We start from the raw sequence: 15,000 nt of genomic DNA on the forward strand, positions 1-15,000 counted from the left end.
CAGTACCTGGTATTCCTAGGCAGTCTCCCACTCAAGTACTAACCAGGCCCAACTCTGTTTAGCTTCTGAGATCAGACGGGATCAGGCGTTGTCAGAGTGGTTTGGCCATAAGCAACAGTTAGTTGGAAATGTGCCGTTTTTCTTGCCTTGCCTTGCCTTGCGACCAGAAGGAAAATTCTTGCCTTGCGAGCAGAAGGAAAATTCAAACAGATTTCTGCAAGAAGACAAAATAAAATGCTTACAGTACCTGGTATTCCTAGGCAGTCTCCCACTCAAGTACTAACCAGGCCTAACTCTGTTTAGCTTCTGAGATCAGACGGGATCAGGCGTTGTCAGAGTGGTTTGGCCATAAGCAACAGTGAGTTGGAAATGTGCCGTTTTTCTTGCCTTGCCTTGCCTTGCGCCCAGAAGGAAAATTCTTGCCTTGCGAGCAGAAGGAAAATTCAAACAGATTTCTGCTAGAAGACAAAATAAAATGCTTACAGTACCTGGTATTCCTAGGCAGTCTCCCACTCAAGTACTATCCAGGCCCAACTCTGTTTAGCTTCTGAGATCAGACGGGATCAGGCGTTGTCAGAGTGGTTTGGCCATAAGCAGCAGTTAGTTGGAAATGTGCCGTTTTTCTTGCCTTGCCTTGCGACCAGAAGGAAAATTCTTGCCTTGCGAGCAGAAGGAAAATTCAAACAGATTTCTGCAAGAAGACAAAATAAAATGCTTACAGTACCTGGTATTACTAGGCAGTCTCCCACTCAAGTACTAAACAGGCCCAACTCTGTTTAGTTTCTGAGATCTGACAGGATCAGGCGTTGTCAGAGTGGTTTGGCCGTAAGCAACAGCTTGTTGGAAATGTGCCATTTTTCTTGCCTTGCGCCCAGAAGGAAAATTCTTGCCTTGCGACCAGAAGGAAAATTCAAACAGATTTCTGCTAGAAGACAAAATAAAATGCTTACAGTACCTGGTATTCCTAGGCAGTCTCCCACTCAAGTACTAACCAGGCCCAACTCTGTTTAGCTTCTGAGATCAGACGGGATCAGGCGTTGTCAGAGTGGTTTGGCCATAAGCAACAGTTAGTTGGAAATGTGCCGTTTTTCTTGCCTTGCCTTGCCTTGCCTTGCGCCCAGAAGGAAAATTCTTGCCTTGCGAGCAGAAGGAAAATTCAAACAGATTTCTGCAAGAAGACAAAATAAAATGCTTACAGTACCTGGTATTCCTAGGCAGTCTCCCACTCAAGTACTAACCAGGCCCAACTCTGTTTAGCTTCTGAGATCAGACGGGATCAGGCGTTGTCAGAGTGGTTTGGCCATAAGCAACAGTTAGTTGGAAATGTGCCGTTTTTCTTGCCTTGCCTTGCCTTGCGCCCAGAAGGAAAATTCTTGCCTTGCGAGCAGAAGGAAAATTCAAACAGATTTCTGCTAGAAGACAAAATAAAATGCTTACAGTACCTGGTATTCCTATTCAGTCTCCCACTCAAGTACTAACCAGGCCCAACTCTGTTTAGTTTCTGAGATCAGACGGGATCAGGCGATGTCAGAGTGGTTTGGCCATAAGCAACAGTTAGTTGGAAATGTGCCGTTTTTCTTGCCTTGCCTTGCCTTGCGCCCAGAAGGAAAATTCTTGCCTTGCGAGCAGAAGGAAAATTCAAACAGATTTCTGCAAGAAGACAAAATAAAATGCTTACAGTACCTGGTATTCCTAGGCAGTCTCCCACTCAAGTACTAACCAGGCCCAACTCTGTTTAGCTTCTGAGATCAGACGGGATCAGGCGTTGTCAGAGTGGTTTGGCCATAAGCAACAGTTAGTTGGAAATGTGCCGTTTTTCTTGCCTTGCCTTGCGCCCAGAAGGAAAATTCTTGCCTTGCGAGCAGAAGGAAAATTCAAACAGATTTCTGCTAGAAGACAAAATAAAATGCTTACAGTACCTGGTATTCCTAGGCAGTCTCCCACTCAAGTACTAACCAGGCCCAACTCTGTTTAGCTTCTGAGATCAGACGGGATCAGGCGTTGTCAGAGTGGTTTGGCCATAAGCAACAGTTAGTTGGAAATGTGCCGTTTTTCTTGCCTTGCTTTGCGACCAGAAGGAAAATTCTTGCCTTGCGAGCAGAAGGAAAATTCAAACAGATTTCTGCAAGAAGACAAAATAAAATGCTTACAGTACCTGGTATTACTAGGCAGTCTCCCACTCAAGTACTAAACAGGCCCAACTCTGTTTAGCTTCTCAGATCAGACAGGATCAGGCATTGTCAGAGTGGTTTGGACATAAGCAATAGTCTGGAAATGTGCCGTTTTTCTTGCCTTGCCTTGCGATCAGAAGGAAAATTCTTGCCTTGCGACCAGAAGGAAAATTCAAACAGATTTCTGCAAGAAGACAAAATAAAATGCTTACAGTACCTGGTATTCCTAGGCAGTCTCCCACTCAAGTACTAACCAGGCCCAACTCTGTTTAGCTTCTGACATCAGACGGGATCAGGCGTTGTCAGAGTGGTTTGGCCATAAGCAACAGTTAGTTGGAAATGTGCCGTTTTTCTTGCCTTGCCTTGCCTTGCGCCCAGAAGGAAAATTCTTGCCTTGCGAGCAGAAGGAAAATTCAAACAGATTTCTGCTAGAAGACAAAATAAAATGCTTACAGTACCTGGTATTCCTAGGCAGTCTCCCACTCAAGTACTAACCAGGCCCAACTCTGTTTAGCTTCTGAGATCAGACGGGATCAGGCGTTGTCAGAGTGGTTTGGCCGTAAGCAACAGTTAGTTGGAAATGTGCCGTTTTTCTTGCCTTGCCTTGCGACCAGAAGGAAAATTCTTGCCTTGCGAGCAGAAGGAAAATTCAAACAGATTTCTGCAAGGAGACAAAATAAAATGCTTACAGTACCTGGTATTCCTAGGCAGTCTCACACTCAAGTACTAACCAGGCCCAACTCTGTTTAGCTTCTCAGATCAGACAGGATCAGGCATTGTCAGAGTGGTTTGGACGTAAACAACAGTCTGGAAATGTGCGCCTTGCCTTGCCTTGCCTTGCCTTGCCTTGCCTTGCCTTGCCTTGCCTTGCCTTGCCTTGCCTTGCCTTCCCTTGCCTTGCCTTGCCTTGCCTTGCCTTGCGCCCAGAAGGAAAATTCTTGCCTTGCGAGCAGAAGGAAAATTCAAACAGATTTCTGCAAGGAGACAAAATAAAATGCTTACAGTACCTGGTATTCCTAGGCAGTCTCACACTCAAGTACTAACCAGGCCCAACTCTGTTTAGCTTCTCAGATCAGACAGGATCAGGCATTGTCAGAGTGGTTTGGACGTAAACAACAGTCTGGAAATGTGCGCCTTGCCTTGCCTTGCCTTGCCTTGCCTTGCCTTGCCTTGCCTTGCCTTGCCTTGCCTTGCCTTGCCTTGCCTTGCCTTGCCTTGCCTTGCGCCCAGAAGGAAAATTCTTGCCTTGCGAGCAGAAGGAAAATTCAAACAGATTTCTGCAAGAAGACAAAATAAAATGCTTACAGTACCTGGTATTCCTAGGCAGTCTCCCACTCAAGTACTAACCAGGCCCAACTCTGTTTAGCTTCTGAGATCAGACAGGATCAGACGTTGTCAGAGTGGTTTGGCCATAAGCAACAGTTAGTTGGAAATGTGCCGTTTTTCTTGCCTTGCCTTGCGCCCAGAAGGAAAATTCTTGCCTTGCGAGCAGAAGGAAAATTCAAACAGATTTCTGCAAGGAGACAAAATAAAATGCTTACAGTACTTGGTATTCCTAGGCAGTCTCACACTCAAGTACTAACCAGGCCCAACTCTGTTTAGCTTCTCAGATCAGACAGGATCAGGCATTGTCGATTTCTGCAAGAAGACAAAATAAAATGCTTACAGTACCTGGTATTCCTAGGCAGTCTCCCACTCAAGTACTAACCAGGCCCAACTCTGTTTAGCTTCTGAGATCAGACAGGATCAGACGTTGTCAGAGTGGTTTGGCCATAAGCAACAGTTAGTTGGAAATGTGCCGTTTTTCTTGCCTTGCCTTGCGCCCAGAAGGAAAATTCTTGCCTTGCGAGCAGAAGGAAAATTCAAACAGATTTCTGCAAGGAGACAAAATAAAATGCTTACAGTACTTGGTATTCCTAGGCAGTCTCACACTCAAGTACTAACCAGGCCCAACTCTGTTTAGCTTCTCAGATCAGACAGGATCAGGCATTGTCAGAGTGGTTTGGACGTAAACAACAGTCTGGAAATGTGTGCCTTGCCTTGCCTTGCCTTGCCTTGCCTTGCCTTGCCTTGCCTTGCCTTGCCTTGCCTTGCCTTGCCTTGCCTTGCCTTGCCTTGCCTTGCGCCCAGAAGGAAAATTCTTGCCTTGCGAGCAGAAGGAAAATTCAAACAGATTTCTGCTAGAAGACAAAATAAAATGCTTACAGTACCTGGTATTCCTAGGCAGTCTCCCACTCAAGTACTAACCAGGCCCAACTCTGTTTAGCTTCTGAGATCAGACGGGATCAGGCGTTGTCAGAGTGGTTTGGCCATAAGCAACAGTTAGTTGGAAATGTGTCGTTTTTCTTGCCTTGCCTTGCCTTGCGCCCAGAAGGAAAATTCTTGCCTTGCGAGCAGAAGGAAAATTCAAACAGATTTCTGCTAGAAGACAAAATAAAATGCTTACAGTACCTGGTATTCCTAGGCAGTCTCCCACTCAAGTACTAACCAGGCCCAACTCTGTTTAGCTTCTGAGATCAGACGGGATCAGGCGTTGTCAGAGTGGTTTGGCCATAAGCAACAGTTAGTTGGAAATGTGCCGTTTTTCTTGCCTTGCCTTGCCTTGCGACCAGAAGGAAAATTCTTGCCTTGCGAGCAGAAGGAAAATTCAAACAGATTTCTGCAAGAAGACAAAATAAAATGCTTACAGTACCTGGTATTCCTAGGCAGTCTCCCACTCAAGTACTAACCAGGCCTAACTCTGTTTAGCTTCTGAGATCAGACGGGATCAGGCGTTGTCAGAGTGGTTTGGCCATAAGCAACAGTGAGTTGGAAATGTGCCGTTTTTCTTGCCTTGCCTTGCCTTGCGCCCAGAAGGAAAATTCTTGCCTTGCGAGCAGAAGGAAAATTCAAACAGATTTCTGCTAGAAGACAAAATAAAATGCTTACAGTACCTGGTATTCCTAGGCAGTCTCCCACTCAAGTACTATCCAGGCCCAACTCTGTTTAGCTTCTGAGATCAGACGGGATCAGGCGTTGTCAGAGTGGTTTGGCCATAAGCAGCAGTTAGTTGGAAATGTGCCGTTTTTCTTGCCTTGCCTTGCGACCAGAAGGAAAATTCTTGCCTTGCGAGCAGAAGGAAAATTCAAACAGATTTCTGCAAGAAGACAAAATAAAATGCTTACAGTACCTGGTATTACTAGGCAGTCTCCCACTCAAGTACTAAACAGGCCCAACTCTGTTTAGTTTCTGAGATCTGACAGGATCAGGCGTTGTCAGAGTGGTTTGGCCGTAAGCAACAGCTTGTTGGAAATGTGCCATTTTTCTTGCCTTGCGCCCAGAAGGAAAATTCTTGCCTTGCGACCAGAAGGAAAATTCAAACAGATTTCTGCTAGAAGACAAAATAAAATGCTTACAGTACCTGGTATTCCTAGGCAGTCTCCCACTCAAGTACTAACCAGGCCCAACTCTGTTTAGCTTCTGAGATCAGACGGGATCAGGCGTTGTCAGAGTGGTTTGGCCATAAGCAACAGTTAGTTGGAAATGTGCCGTTTTTCTTGCCTTGCCTTGCCTTGCCTTGCGCCCAGAAGGAAAATTCTTGCCTTGCGAGCAGAAGGAAAATTCAAACAGATTTCTGCAAGAAGACAAAATAAAATGCTTACAGTACCTGGTATTCCTAGGCAGTCTCCCACTCAAGTACTAACCAGGCCCAACTCTGTTTAGCTTCTGAGATCAGACGGGATCAGGCGTTGTCAGAGTGGTTTGGCCATAAGCAACAGTTAGTTGGAAATGTGCCGTTTTTCTTGCCTTGCCTTGCCTTGCGCCCAGAAGGAAAATTCTTGCCTTGCGAGCAGAAGGAAAATTCAAACAGATTTCTGCTAGAAGACAAAATAAAATGCTTACAGTACCTGGTATTCCTATTCAGTCTCCCACTCAAGTACTAACCAGGCCCAACTCTGTTTAGTTTCTGAGATCAGACGGGATCAGGCGATGTCAGAGTGGTTTGGCCATAAGCAACAGTTAGTTGGAAATGTGCCGTTTTTCTTGCCTTGCCTTGCCATGCGCCCAGAAGGAAAATTCTTGCCTTGCGAGCAGAAGGAAAATTCAAACAGATTTCTGCAAGAAGACAAAATAAAATGCTTACAGTACCTGGTATTCCTAGGCAGTCTCCCACTCAAGTACTAACCAGGCCCAACTCTGTTTAGCTTCTGAGATCAGACGGGATCAGGCGTTGTCAGAGTGGTTTGGCCATAAGCAACAGTTAGTTGGAAATGTGCCGTTTTTCTTGCCTTGCCTTGCGCCCAGAAGGAAAATTCTTGCCTTGCGAGCAGAAGGAAAATTCAAACAGATTTCTGCTAGAAGACAAAATAAAATGCTTACAGTACCTGGTATTCCTAGGCAGTCTCCCACTCAAGTACTAACCAGGCCCAACTCTGTTTAGCTTCTGAGATCAGACGGGATCAGGCGTTGTCAGAGTGGTTTGGCCATAAGCAACAGTTAGTTGGAAATGTGCCGTTTTTCTTGCCTTGCCTTGCGACCAGAAGGAAAATTCTTGCCTTGCGAGCAGAAGGAAAATTCAAACAGATTTCTGCAAGAAGACAAAATAAAATGCTTACAGTACCTGGTATTACTAGGCAGTCTCCCACTCAAGTACTAAACAGGCCCAACTCTGTTTAGCTTCTCAGATCAGACAGGATCAGGCATTGTCAGAGTGGTTTGGACATAAGCAATAGTCTGGAAATGTGCCGTTTTTCTTGCCTTGCCTTGCGATCAGAAGGAAAATTCTTGCCTTGCGACCAGAAGGAAAATTCAAACAGATTTCTGCAAGAAGACAAAATAAAATGCTTACAGTACCTGGTATTCCTAGGCAGTCTCCCACTCAAGTACTAACCAGGCCCAACTCTGTTTAGCTTCTGACATCAGACGGGATCAGGCGTTGTCAGAGTGGTTTGGCCATAAGCAACAGTTAGTTGGAAATGTGCCGTTTTTCTTGCCTTGCCTTGCCTTGCGCCCAGAAGGAAAATTCTTGCCTTGCGAGCAGAAGGAAAATTCAAACAGATTTCTGCTAGAAGACAAAATAAAATGCTTACAGTACCTGGTATTCCTAGGCAGTCTCCCACTCAAGTACTAACCAGGCCCAACTCTGTTTAGCTTCTGAGATCAGACGGGATCAGGCGTTGTCAGAGTGGTTTGGCCGTAAGCAACAGTTAGTTGGAAATGTGCCGTTTTTCTTGCCTTGCCTTGCGACCAGAAGGAAAATTCTTGCCTTGCGAGCAGAAGGAAAATTCAAACAGATTTCTGCAAGGAGACAAAATAAAATGCTTACAGTACCTGGTATTCCTAGGCAGTCTCACACTCAAGTACTAACCAGGCCCAACTCTGTTTAGCTTCTCAGATCAGACAGGATCAGGCATTGTCAGAGTGGTTTGGACGTAAACAACAGTCTGGAAATGTGCGCCTTGCCTTGCCTTGCCTTGCCTTGCCTTGCCTTGCCTTGCCTTGCCTTGCCTTGCCTTGCCTTGCCTTGCCTTGCTCCCAGAAGGAAAATTCTTGCCTTGCGAGCAGAAGGAAAATTCAAACAGATTTCTGCAAGAAGACAAAATAAAATGCTTACAGTACCTGGTATTCCTAGGCAGTCTCCCACTCAAGTACTAACCAGGCCCAACTCTGTTTAGCTTCTGAGATCAGACGGGATCAGGCGTTCTCAGAGTGGTTTGGCCGTAAGCAACAGCTTGTTGGAAATGTGCCGTTTTTCTTGCCTTGCGATCAGAAGGAAAATTCTTGCCTTGCGACCAGAAGGAAAATTCAAACAGATTTCTGCAAGAAGACAAAATAAAATGCTTACAGTACCTGGTATTCCTAGGCAGTCTCACACTCAAGTACTAACCAGGCCCAACTCTGTTTAGCTTCTCAGATCAGACAGGATCAGGCATTGTCAGAGTGGTTTGGACGTAAACAACAGTCTGGAAATGTGTGCCTTGCCTTGCCTTGCCTTGCGCCCAGAAGGAAAATTCTTGCCTTGCGAGCAGAAGGAAAATTCAAACAGATTTCTGCAAGAAGACAAAATAAAATGCTTACAGTACCTGGTATTCCTAGGCAGTCTCCCACTCAAGTACTAACCAGGCAAAACTCTGTTTAGCTTCTGAAATCAGACGGGATCAGGCATTGTCAGAGTGGTTTGGCCGTGAGCAACAGTTTGCTGGAAATGTGCCGTTTTTCTTGCCTTGCCTTGCCTTGCGCCCAGAAGGAAAATTATTGCCTTGCGAGCAGAAGGAAAATTCAAACAGATTTCTGCAAGAAGACAAAATAAAATGCTTACAGTACCTGGTATTCCTAGGCAGTCTCCCACTCAAGTACTAACCAGGCCCAACTCTGTTTAGCTTCTGAGATCAGACGGGATCAGGCGTTGTCAGAGTGGTTTGGCCGTAAGCAACAGCTTGTTGGAAATGTGCCGTTTTTCTTGCCTTGCGATCAGAAGGAAAATTCTTGCCTTGCGACCAGAAGGAAAATTCAAACAGATTTCTGCAAGAAGACAAAATAAAATGCTTACAGTACCTGGTATTCCTAGGCAGTCTCACACTCAAGTACTAACCAGGCCCAACTCTGTTTAGCTTCTCAGATCAGACAGGATCAGGCATTGTCAGAGTGGTTTGGACGTAAACAACAGTCTGGAAATGTGTGCCTTGCCTTGCCTTGCCTTGCCTTGCGCCCAGAAGGAAAATTCTTGCCTTGCGAGCAGAAGGAAAATTCAAACAGATTTCTGCAAGAAGACAAAATAAAATGCTTACAGTACCTGGTATTCCTAGGCAGTCTCCCACTCAAGTACTAACCAGGCCCAACTCTGTTTAGCTTCTGAAATCAGACGGGATCAGGCATTGTCAGAGTGGTTTGGCCGTGAGCAACAGTTTGCTGGAAATGTGCCGTTTTTCTTGCCTTGCCTTGCCTTGCACCCAGAAGGAAAATTATTGCCTTGCGAGCAGAAGGAAAATTCAAACAGATTTCTGCAAGAAGACAAAATAAAATGCTTACAGTACCTGGTATTCCTAGGCAGTCTCCCACTCAAGTACTAACCAGGCCCAACTCTGTTTAGCTTCTGAGATCAGACGGGATCAGGCGTTGTCAGAGTGGTTTGGCCGTAAGCAACAGCTTGTTGGAAATGTGCCGTTTTTCTTGCCTTGCGATCAGAAGGAAAATTCTTGCCTTGCGACCAGAAGGAAAATTCAAACAGATTTCTGCAAGAAGACAAAATAAAATGCTTACAGTACCTGGTATTCCTAGGCAGTCTCACACTCAAGTACTAACCAGGCCCAACTCTGTTTAGCTTCTCAGATCAGACAGGATCAGGCATTGTCAGAGTGGTTTGGACGTAAACAACAGTCTGGAAATGTGTGCCTTGCCTTGCCTTGCCTTGCCTTGCCTTGCGCCCAGAAGGAAAATTCTTGCCTTGCGAGCAGAAGGAAAATTCAAACAGATTTCTGCAAGAAGACAAAATAAAATGCTTACAGTACCTGGTATTCCTAGGCAGTCTCCCACTCAAGTACTAACCAGGCCCAACTCTGTTTAGCTTCTGAAATCAGACGGGATCAGGCATTGTCAGAGTGGTTTGGCCGTGAGCAACAGTTTGCTGGAAATGTGCCGTTTTTCTTGCCTTGCCTTGCCTTGCGCCCAGAAGGAAAATTATTGCCTTGCGAGCAGAAGGAAAATTCAAACAGATTTCTGCAAGAAGACAAAATAAAATGCTTACAGTACCTGGTATTCCTAGGCAGTCTCCCACTCAAGTACTAACCAGGCCCAACTCTGTTTAGCTTCTGAGATCAGACGGGATCAGGCGTTGTCAGAGTGGTTTGGCCGTAAGCAACAGCTTGTTGGAAATGTGCCGTTTTTCTTGCCTTGCGATCAGAAGGAAAATTCTTGCCTTGCGACCAGAAGGAAAATTCAAACAGATTTCTGCAAGAAGACAAAATAAAATGCTTACAGTACCTGGTATTCCTAGGCAGTCTCACACTCAAGTACTAACCAGGCCCAACTCTGTTTAGCTTCTCAGATCAGACAGGATCAGGCATTGTCAGAGTGGTTTGGACGTAAACAACAGTCTGGAAATGTGTGCCTTGCCTTGCCTTGCCTTGCCTTGCCTTGCGCCCAGAAGGAAAATTCTTGCCTTGCGAGCAGAAGGAAAATTCAAACAGATTTCTGCAAGAAGACAAAATAAAATGCTTACAGTACCTGGTATTCCTAGGCAGTCTCCCACTCAAGTACTAACCAGGCCCAACTCTGTTTAGCTTCTGAGATCAGACGGGATCAGGCGTTCTCAGAGTGGTTTGGCCGTAAGCAACAGCTTGTTGGAAATGTGCCGTTTTTCTTGCCTTGCGATCAGAAGGAAAATTCTTGCCTTGCGACCAGAAGGAAAATTCAAACAGATTTCTGCAAGAAGACAAAATAAAATGCTTACAGTACCTGGTATTCCTAGGCAGTCTCACACTCAAGTACTAACCAGGCCCAACTCTGTTTAGCTTCTCAGATCAGACAGGATCAGGCATTGTCAGAGTGGTTTGGACGTAAACAACAGTCTGGAAATGTGTGCCTTGCCTTGCCTTGCCTTGCGCCCAGAAGGAAAATTCTTGCCTTGCGAGCAGAAGGAAAATTCAAACAGATTTCTGCAAGAAGACAAAATAAAATGCTTACAGTACCTGGTATTCCTAGGCAGTCTCCCACTCAAGTACTAACCAGGCAAAACTCTGTTTAGCTTCTGAAATCAGACGGGATCAGGCATTGTCAGAGTGGTTTGGCCGTGAGCAACAGCTTGTTGGAAATGTGCCGTTTTTCTTGCCTTGCGATCAGAAGGAAAATTCTTGCCTTGCGAGCAGAAGGAAAATTCAAACAGATTTCTGCAAGAAGACAAAATAAAATGCTTACAGTACCTGGTATTACTAGGCAGTCTCCCACTCAAGTACTAAACAGGCCCAACTCTGTTTAGTTTCTGAGATCTGACAGGATCAGGCGTTGTTAGAGTGGTTTGGCCGTAAGCAACAGCTTGTTGGAAATGTGCCATTTTTCTTGCCTTGCGATCAGAAGGAAAATTCTTGCCTTGCGACCAGAAGGAAAATTCAAACAGATTTCTGCAAGAAGACAAAATAAAATGCTTACAGTACCTGGTATTCCTAGGCAGTCTCCCACTCAAGTACTAACCAGGCCCAACTCTGTTTAGCTTCTGACATCAGACGGGATCAGGCGTTGTCAGAGTGGTTTGGCCATAAGCAACAGTTAGTTGGAAATGTGCCGTTTTTCTTGCCTTGCCTTGCCTTGCGCCCAGAAGGAAAATTCTTGCCTTGCGAGCAGAAGGAAAATTCAAACAGATTTCTGCTAGAAGACAAAATAAAATGCTTACAGTACCTGGTATTCCTAGGCAGTCTCCCACTCAAGTACTACCCAGGCCCAACTCTGTTTAGCTTCTGAGATCAGACGGGATCAGGCGTTGTCAGAGTGGTTTGGCCGTAAGCAACAGTTAGTTGGAAATGTGCCGTTTTTCTTGCCTTGCCTTGCGACCAGAAGGAAAATTCTTGCCTTGCGAGCAGAAGGAAAATTCAAACAGATTTCTGCAAGGAGACAAAATAAAATGCTTACAGTACCTGGTATTCCTAGGCAGTCTCACACTCAAGTACTAACCAGGCCCAACTCTGTTTAGCGTCTCAGATCAGACAGGATCAGGCATTGTCAGAGTGGTTTGGACGTAAACAACAGTCTGGAAATGTGCGCCTTGCCTTGCCTTGCCTTGCCTTGCCTTGCCTTGCCTTGCCTTGCCTTGCCTTGCCTTGCCTTGCCTTGCCTTGCCTTGCCTTGCCTTGCCTTGCCTTGCGCCCAGAAGGAAAATTCTTGCCTTGCGAGCAGAAGGAAAATTCAAACAGATTTCTGCAAGAAGACAAAATAAAATGCTTACAGTACCTGGTATTCCTAGGCAGTCTCCCACTCAAGTACTAACCAGGCCCAACTCTGTTTAGCTTCTGAGATCAGACGGGATCAGGCGTTGTCAGAGTGGTTTGGCCATAAGCAACAGTTAGTTGGAAATGTGCCGTTTTTCTTGCCTTGCCTTGCCTTGCGCCCAGAAGGAAAATTCTTGCCTTGCGAGCAGAAGGAAAATTCAAACAGATTTCTGCAAGAAGACAAAATAAAATGCTCACAGTACCTGGTATTCCTAGGCAGTCTCCCACTCAAGTACTAACCAGGCCCAACTCTGTTTAGCTTCTGAGATCAGACAGGATCAGGCGTTGTCAGAGTGGTTTGGCCATAAGCAACAGTTAGTTGGAAATGTGCCGTTTTTCTTGCCTTGCCTTGCGACCAGAAGGAAAATTCTTGCCTTGCGAGCAGAAGGAAAATTCAAACAGATTTCTGCAAGAAGACAAAATAAAATGCTTACAGTACCTGGTATTACTAGGCAGTCTCCCACTCAAGTACTAAACAGGCCCAACTCTGTTTAGTTTCTGAGATCTGACAGGATCAGGCGTTGTCAGAGTGGTTTGGCCGTAAGCAACAGCTTGTTGGAAATGTGCCATTTTTCTTGCCTTGCGATCAGAAGGAAAATTCTTGCCTTGCGACCAGAAGGAAAATTCAAACAGATTTCTGCAAGAAGACAAAATAAAATGCTTACAGTACCTGGTATTCCTAGGCAGTCTCCCACTCAAGTACTAACCAGGCCCAACTCTGTTTAGCTTCTGACATCAGACGGGATCAGGCGTTGTCAGAGTGGTTTGGCCATAAGCAACAGTTAGTTGGAAATGTGCCGTTTTTCTTGCCTTGCCTTGCGCCCAGAAGGAAAATTCTTGCCTTGCGAGCAGAAGGAAAATTCAAACAGATTTCTGCAAGGAGACAAAATAAAATGCTTACAGTACCTGGTATTCCTAGGCAGTCTCACACTCAAGTACTAACCAGGCCCAACTCTGTTTAGCTTCTCAGATCAGACAGGATCAGGCATTGTCAGAGTGGTTTGGACGTAAACAACAGTCTGGAAATGTGCGCCTTGCCTTGCCTTGCCTTGCCTTGCCTTGCCTTGCCTTGCCTTGCCTTGCCTTGCCTTGCCTTGCCTTGCCTTGCCTTGCCTTGCCTTGCCTTGCCTTGCCTTGCGCCCAGAAGGAAAATTCTTGCCTTGCGAGCAGAAGGAAAATTCAAACAGATTTCTGCAAGAAGACAAAATAAAATGCTTACAGTACCTGGTATTCCTAGGCAGTCTCCCACTCAAGTACTAACCAGGCCCAACTCTGTTTAGCTTCTGAGATCAGACGGGATCAGGCGTTGTCAGAGTGGTTTGGCCATAAGCAACAGTTAGTTGGAAATGTGTCGTTTTTCTTGCCTTGCCTTGCCTTGCGCCCAGAAGGAAAATTCTTGCCTTGCGAGCAGAAGGAAAATTCAAACAGATTTCTGCTAGAAGACAAAATAAAATGCTTACAGTACCTGGTATTCCTAGGCAGTCTCCCACTCAAGTACTAACCAGGCCCAACTCTGTTTAGCTTCTGAGATCAGACGGGATCAGGCGTTGTCAGAGTGGTTTGGCCATAAGCAACAGTTAGTTGGAAATGTGCCGTTTTTCTTGCCTTGCCTTGCCTTGCGACCAGAAGGAAAATTCTTGCCTTGCGAGCAGAAGGAAAATTCAAACAGATTTCTGCAAGAAGACAAAATAAAATGCTTACAGTACCTGGTATTCCTAGGCAGTCTCCCACTCAAGTACTAACCAGGCCTAACTCTGTTTAGCTTCTGAGATCAGACGGGATCAGGCGTTGTCAGAGTGGTTTGGCCATAAGCAACAGTGAGTTGGAAATGTGCCGTTTTTCTTGCCTTGCCTTGCCTTGCGCCCAGAAGGAAAATTCTTGCCTTGCGAGCAGAAGGAAAATTCAAACAGATTTCTGCTAGAAGACAAAATAAAATGCTTACAGTACCTGGTATTCCTAGGCAGTCTCCCACTCAAGTACTATCCAGGCCCAACTCTGTTTAGCTTCTGAGATCAGACGGGATCAGGCGTTGTCAGAGTGGTTTGGCCATAAGCAGCAGTTAGTTGGAAATGTGCCGTTTTTCTTGCCTTGCCTTGCGACCAGAAGGAAAATTCTTGCCTTGCGAGCAGAAGGAAAATTCAAACAGATTTCTGCAAGAAGACAAAATAAAATGCTTACAGTACCTGGTATTACTAGGCAGTCTCCCACTCAAGTACTAAACAGGCCCAACTCTGTTTAGTTTCTGAGATCTGACAGGATCAGGCGTTGTCAGAGTGGTTTGGCCGTAAGCAACAGCTTGTTGGAAATGTGCCATTTTTCTTGCCTTGCGCCCAGAAGGAAAATTCTTGCCTTGCGACCAGAAGGAAAATTCAAACAGATTTCTGCTAGAAGACAAAATAAAATGCTTACAGTACCTGGTATTCCTAGGCAGTCTCCCACTCAAGTACTAACCAGGCCCAACTCTGTTTAGCTTCTGAGATCAGACGGGATCAGGCGTTGTCAGAGTGGTTTGGCCATAAGCAACAGTTAGTTGGAAATGTGCCGTTTTTCTTGCCTTGCCTTGCCTTGCCTTGCGCCCAGAAGGAAAATTCTTGCCTTGCGAGCAGAAGGAAAATTCAAACAGATTTCTGCAAGAAGACAAAATAAAATGCTTACAGTACCTGGTATTCCTAGGCAGTCTCCCACTCAAGTACTAACCAGGCCCAACTCTGTTTAGCTTCTGAGATCAGACGGGATCAGGCGTTGTCAGAGTGGTTTGGCCATAAGCAACAGTTAGTTGGAAATGTGCCGTTTTTCTTGCCTTGCCTTGCCTTGCGCCCAGAAGGAAAATTCTTGCCTTGCGAGCAGAAGGAAAATTCAAACAGATTTCTGCT

The 15,000-nt window shown here is 45.5% G+C and overlaps 27 non-coding genes and 32 pseudogenes across 27 annotated transcripts in view; all 59 read right to left on the bottom strand.

Moving 5' to 3' along the window:
• Positions 1-113, bottom strand: part of LOC132877249 (5S ribosomal RNA) — a 119-nt gene extending 6 nt beyond the window's left edge. The window contains exon 1 of the ribosomal RNA XR_009652931.1: positions 1-113. This exon is cut by the window's left edge and continues 6 nt beyond it. This is a non-coding gene — a ribosomal RNA (5S ribosomal RNA).
• Positions 114-235: 122 nt separating this feature from the next.
• On the bottom strand, positions 236-354 carry LOC132878253 (5S ribosomal RNA; annotated as a pseudogene).
• A 122-nt stretch (positions 355-476) lies between these two features.
• On the bottom strand, positions 477-595 carry LOC132877833 (5S ribosomal RNA). Its single transcript, XR_009653498.1, has one exon. It is a non-coding gene; the product is annotated as a 5S ribosomal RNA (ribosomal RNA).
• Positions 596-712: 117 nt separating this feature from the next.
• On the bottom strand, positions 713-831 carry LOC132879739 (5S ribosomal RNA; annotated as a pseudogene).
• Positions 832-943: 112 nt separating this feature from the next.
• On the bottom strand, positions 944-1,062 carry LOC132877251 (5S ribosomal RNA). The gene has a single exon (XR_009652933.1). It is a non-coding gene; the product is annotated as a 5S ribosomal RNA (ribosomal RNA).
• Positions 1,063-1,189: 127 nt separating this feature from the next.
• On the bottom strand, positions 1,190-1,308 carry LOC132877252 (5S ribosomal RNA). The gene has a single exon (XR_009652934.1). It is a non-coding gene; the product is annotated as a 5S ribosomal RNA (ribosomal RNA).
• A 122-nt stretch (positions 1,309-1,430) lies between these two features.
• On the bottom strand, positions 1,431-1,549 carry LOC132879463 (5S ribosomal RNA; annotated as a pseudogene).
• A 122-nt stretch (positions 1,550-1,671) lies between these two features.
• On the bottom strand, positions 1,672-1,790 carry LOC132877253 (5S ribosomal RNA). The gene has a single exon (XR_009652935.1). It is a non-coding gene; the product is annotated as a 5S ribosomal RNA (ribosomal RNA).
• Positions 1,791-1,907: 117 nt separating this feature from the next.
• Positions 1,908-2,026, bottom strand: LOC132877254 (5S ribosomal RNA). The gene has a single exon (XR_009652936.1). It is a non-coding gene; the product is annotated as a 5S ribosomal RNA (ribosomal RNA).
• A 117-nt stretch (positions 2,027-2,143) lies between these two features.
• On the bottom strand, positions 2,144-2,262 carry LOC132881293 (5S ribosomal RNA; annotated as a pseudogene).
• A 114-nt stretch (positions 2,263-2,376) lies between these two features.
• On the bottom strand, positions 2,377-2,495 carry LOC132878450 (5S ribosomal RNA; annotated as a pseudogene).
• Positions 2,496-2,617: 122 nt separating this feature from the next.
• LOC132876221 (5S ribosomal RNA) lies at positions 2,618-2,736 on the bottom strand. The gene has a single exon (XR_009651949.1). It is a non-coding gene; the product is annotated as a 5S ribosomal RNA (ribosomal RNA).
• Positions 2,737-2,853: 117 nt separating this feature from the next.
• On the bottom strand, positions 2,854-2,972 carry LOC132880678 (5S ribosomal RNA; annotated as a pseudogene).
• Positions 2,973-3,166: 194 nt separating this feature from the next.
• On the bottom strand, positions 3,167-3,285 carry LOC132880679 (5S ribosomal RNA; annotated as a pseudogene).
• Positions 3,286-3,469: 184 nt separating this feature from the next.
• LOC132878822 (5S ribosomal RNA) lies at positions 3,470-3,588 on the bottom strand (annotated as a pseudogene).
• A 242-nt stretch (positions 3,589-3,830) lies between these two features.
• On the bottom strand, positions 3,831-3,949 carry LOC132878823 (5S ribosomal RNA; annotated as a pseudogene).
• Positions 3,950-4,369: 420 nt separating this feature from the next.
• Positions 4,370-4,488, bottom strand: LOC132877255 (5S ribosomal RNA). The gene has a single exon (XR_009652937.1). It is a non-coding gene; the product is annotated as a 5S ribosomal RNA (ribosomal RNA).
• A 122-nt stretch (positions 4,489-4,610) lies between these two features.
• On the bottom strand, positions 4,611-4,729 carry LOC132877256 (5S ribosomal RNA). The gene has a single exon (XR_009652938.1). It is a non-coding gene; the product is annotated as a 5S ribosomal RNA (ribosomal RNA).
• Positions 4,730-4,851: 122 nt separating this feature from the next.
• Positions 4,852-4,970, bottom strand: LOC132878254 (5S ribosomal RNA; annotated as a pseudogene).
• A 122-nt stretch (positions 4,971-5,092) lies between these two features.
• Positions 5,093-5,211, bottom strand: LOC132877835 (5S ribosomal RNA). The gene has a single exon (XR_009653499.1). It is a non-coding gene; the product is annotated as a 5S ribosomal RNA (ribosomal RNA).
• A 117-nt stretch (positions 5,212-5,328) lies between these two features.
• LOC132879740 (5S ribosomal RNA) lies at positions 5,329-5,447 on the bottom strand (annotated as a pseudogene).
• A 112-nt stretch (positions 5,448-5,559) lies between these two features.
• Positions 5,560-5,678, bottom strand: LOC132877257 (5S ribosomal RNA). Its single transcript, XR_009652939.1, has one exon. It is a non-coding gene; the product is annotated as a 5S ribosomal RNA (ribosomal RNA).
• A 127-nt stretch (positions 5,679-5,805) lies between these two features.
• On the bottom strand, positions 5,806-5,924 carry LOC132877258 (5S ribosomal RNA). The gene has a single exon (XR_009652940.1). It is a non-coding gene; the product is annotated as a 5S ribosomal RNA (ribosomal RNA).
• A 122-nt stretch (positions 5,925-6,046) lies between these two features.
• Positions 6,047-6,165, bottom strand: LOC132879464 (5S ribosomal RNA; annotated as a pseudogene).
• Positions 6,166-6,287: 122 nt separating this feature from the next.
• LOC132877259 (5S ribosomal RNA) lies at positions 6,288-6,406 on the bottom strand. The gene has a single exon (XR_009652941.1). It is a non-coding gene; the product is annotated as a 5S ribosomal RNA (ribosomal RNA).
• Positions 6,407-6,523: 117 nt separating this feature from the next.
• LOC132877260 (5S ribosomal RNA) lies at positions 6,524-6,642 on the bottom strand. Its single transcript, XR_009652942.1, has one exon. It is a non-coding gene; the product is annotated as a 5S ribosomal RNA (ribosomal RNA).
• Positions 6,643-6,759: 117 nt separating this feature from the next.
• On the bottom strand, positions 6,760-6,878 carry LOC132881294 (5S ribosomal RNA; annotated as a pseudogene).
• A 114-nt stretch (positions 6,879-6,992) lies between these two features.
• Positions 6,993-7,111, bottom strand: LOC132878452 (5S ribosomal RNA; annotated as a pseudogene).
• Positions 7,112-7,233: 122 nt separating this feature from the next.
• LOC132876222 (5S ribosomal RNA) lies at positions 7,234-7,352 on the bottom strand. The gene has a single exon (XR_009651950.1). It is a non-coding gene; the product is annotated as a 5S ribosomal RNA (ribosomal RNA).
• A 117-nt stretch (positions 7,353-7,469) lies between these two features.
• Positions 7,470-7,588, bottom strand: LOC132880680 (5S ribosomal RNA; annotated as a pseudogene).
• A 169-nt stretch (positions 7,589-7,757) lies between these two features.
• On the bottom strand, positions 7,758-7,876 carry LOC132876784 (5S ribosomal RNA). The gene has a single exon (XR_009652487.1). It is a non-coding gene; the product is annotated as a 5S ribosomal RNA (ribosomal RNA).
• A 112-nt stretch (positions 7,877-7,988) lies between these two features.
• LOC132880681 (5S ribosomal RNA) lies at positions 7,989-8,107 on the bottom strand (annotated as a pseudogene).
• Positions 8,108-8,221: 114 nt separating this feature from the next.
• On the bottom strand, positions 8,222-8,340 carry LOC132880041 (5S ribosomal RNA; annotated as a pseudogene).
• A 122-nt stretch (positions 8,341-8,462) lies between these two features.
• On the bottom strand, positions 8,463-8,581 carry LOC132876223 (5S ribosomal RNA). The gene has a single exon (XR_009651951.1). It is a non-coding gene; the product is annotated as a 5S ribosomal RNA (ribosomal RNA).
• A 112-nt stretch (positions 8,582-8,693) lies between these two features.
• LOC132880682 (5S ribosomal RNA) lies at positions 8,694-8,812 on the bottom strand (annotated as a pseudogene).
• Positions 8,813-8,931: 119 nt separating this feature from the next.
• Positions 8,932-9,050, bottom strand: LOC132879246 (5S ribosomal RNA; annotated as a pseudogene).
• A 122-nt stretch (positions 9,051-9,172) lies between these two features.
• LOC132876224 (5S ribosomal RNA) lies at positions 9,173-9,291 on the bottom strand. Its single transcript, XR_009651952.1, has one exon. It is a non-coding gene; the product is annotated as a 5S ribosomal RNA (ribosomal RNA).
• A 112-nt stretch (positions 9,292-9,403) lies between these two features.
• On the bottom strand, positions 9,404-9,522 carry LOC132880683 (5S ribosomal RNA; annotated as a pseudogene).
• A 124-nt stretch (positions 9,523-9,646) lies between these two features.
• LOC132879247 (5S ribosomal RNA) lies at positions 9,647-9,765 on the bottom strand (annotated as a pseudogene).
• A 122-nt stretch (positions 9,766-9,887) lies between these two features.
• LOC132876226 (5S ribosomal RNA) lies at positions 9,888-10,006 on the bottom strand. The gene has a single exon (XR_009651954.1). It is a non-coding gene; the product is annotated as a 5S ribosomal RNA (ribosomal RNA).
• A 112-nt stretch (positions 10,007-10,118) lies between these two features.
• LOC132880686 (5S ribosomal RNA) lies at positions 10,119-10,237 on the bottom strand (annotated as a pseudogene).
• Positions 10,238-10,361: 124 nt separating this feature from the next.
• Positions 10,362-10,480, bottom strand: LOC132876785 (5S ribosomal RNA). The gene has a single exon (XR_009652488.1). It is a non-coding gene; the product is annotated as a 5S ribosomal RNA (ribosomal RNA).
• A 112-nt stretch (positions 10,481-10,592) lies between these two features.
• LOC132880687 (5S ribosomal RNA) lies at positions 10,593-10,711 on the bottom strand (annotated as a pseudogene).
• Positions 10,712-10,825: 114 nt separating this feature from the next.
• On the bottom strand, positions 10,826-10,944 carry LOC132880042 (5S ribosomal RNA; annotated as a pseudogene).
• Positions 10,945-11,056: 112 nt separating this feature from the next.
• Positions 11,057-11,175, bottom strand: LOC132879943 (5S ribosomal RNA; annotated as a pseudogene).
• A 112-nt stretch (positions 11,176-11,287) lies between these two features.
• LOC132878453 (5S ribosomal RNA) lies at positions 11,288-11,406 on the bottom strand (annotated as a pseudogene).
• A 122-nt stretch (positions 11,407-11,528) lies between these two features.
• On the bottom strand, positions 11,529-11,647 carry LOC132881301 (5S ribosomal RNA). Its single transcript, XR_009654025.1, has one exon. It is a non-coding gene; the product is annotated as a 5S ribosomal RNA (ribosomal RNA).
• Positions 11,648-12,077: 430 nt separating this feature from the next.
• Positions 12,078-12,196, bottom strand: LOC132877262 (5S ribosomal RNA). Its single transcript, XR_009652944.1, has one exon. It is a non-coding gene; the product is annotated as a 5S ribosomal RNA (ribosomal RNA).
• Positions 12,197-12,318: 122 nt separating this feature from the next.
• LOC132878624 (5S ribosomal RNA) lies at positions 12,319-12,437 on the bottom strand (annotated as a pseudogene).
• A 117-nt stretch (positions 12,438-12,554) lies between these two features.
• LOC132879741 (5S ribosomal RNA) lies at positions 12,555-12,673 on the bottom strand (annotated as a pseudogene).
• Positions 12,674-12,785: 112 nt separating this feature from the next.
• LOC132878454 (5S ribosomal RNA) lies at positions 12,786-12,904 on the bottom strand (annotated as a pseudogene).
• A 117-nt stretch (positions 12,905-13,021) lies between these two features.
• Positions 13,022-13,140, bottom strand: LOC132880688 (5S ribosomal RNA; annotated as a pseudogene).
• Positions 13,141-13,339: 199 nt separating this feature from the next.
• LOC132877263 (5S ribosomal RNA) lies at positions 13,340-13,458 on the bottom strand. The gene has a single exon (XR_009652945.1). It is a non-coding gene; the product is annotated as a 5S ribosomal RNA (ribosomal RNA).
• A 122-nt stretch (positions 13,459-13,580) lies between these two features.
• Positions 13,581-13,699, bottom strand: LOC132877264 (5S ribosomal RNA). The gene has a single exon (XR_009652946.1). It is a non-coding gene; the product is annotated as a 5S ribosomal RNA (ribosomal RNA).
• Positions 13,700-13,821: 122 nt separating this feature from the next.
• On the bottom strand, positions 13,822-13,940 carry LOC132878255 (5S ribosomal RNA; annotated as a pseudogene).
• A 122-nt stretch (positions 13,941-14,062) lies between these two features.
• On the bottom strand, positions 14,063-14,181 carry LOC132877836 (5S ribosomal RNA). Its single transcript, XR_009653500.1, has one exon. It is a non-coding gene; the product is annotated as a 5S ribosomal RNA (ribosomal RNA).
• Positions 14,182-14,298: 117 nt separating this feature from the next.
• Positions 14,299-14,417, bottom strand: LOC132879743 (5S ribosomal RNA; annotated as a pseudogene).
• Positions 14,418-14,529: 112 nt separating this feature from the next.
• On the bottom strand, positions 14,530-14,648 carry LOC132877265 (5S ribosomal RNA). Its single transcript, XR_009652947.1, has one exon. It is a non-coding gene; the product is annotated as a 5S ribosomal RNA (ribosomal RNA).
• A 127-nt stretch (positions 14,649-14,775) lies between these two features.
• On the bottom strand, positions 14,776-14,894 carry LOC132877266 (5S ribosomal RNA). Its single transcript, XR_009652948.1, has one exon. It is a non-coding gene; the product is annotated as a 5S ribosomal RNA (ribosomal RNA).
• Positions 14,895-15,000: the final 106 nt, after the last annotated feature.

This window comes from Neoarius graeffei (genome assembly GCF_027579695.1).
Source record: "Neoarius graeffei isolate fNeoGra1 chromosome 18 unlocalized genomic scaffold, fNeoGra1.pri SUPER_18_unloc_1, whole genome shotgun sequence".
NCBI classification, from domain to species: domain Eukaryota; kingdom Metazoa; phylum Chordata; class Actinopteri; order Siluriformes; family Ariidae; genus Neoarius; species Neoarius graeffei.